The sequence below is a fragment of the Asterias amurensis genome, chromosome 7 (genome assembly GCF_032118995.1).
Source record: "Asterias amurensis chromosome 7, ASM3211899v1".
NCBI classification, from domain to species: domain Eukaryota; kingdom Metazoa; phylum Echinodermata; class Asteroidea; order Forcipulatida; family Asteriidae; genus Asterias; species Asterias amurensis.
In genome coordinates this window covers 15,107-15,494 of record NC_092654.1, presented here as the reverse complement: position 1 = coordinate 15,494, position 388 = coordinate 15,107, and positions in this window count along the sequence as shown.

Sequence of the window (388 nt, the reverse complement as noted above, 5' to 3'; positions counted from 1 at the left end):
GCTCCATGGTCAAATTTAGCTTTGTAAATATTAAATTTTCCAATTGCAAGAGCCCTCATGAAAATTGCTAAACTGTTCTCTGCTAAGCAAAACAAAGCAGGGTACAAAGTCATAAATTGTACACAAGACATGGTATTTTGGCTTAATTAGTTTATGCTTGGATCCTTTTTGTTCTTAAGCAGCTCTATGAAATTTGACCCTGGTGATCTAAGTCTTGATATGGTTTGTACTGATGTGAGTACATTGTAATTTTCTTTCAGATGATTGTGACTGCGTTTCAGCCATCCCGTCAACATGGACCATGAAGATGTGACGTCACAGTACAGAGAGAGAGATACATTACGGCTTGAGGAGATAGACTTATTTTACTGCTACTCACCAGGGTCCT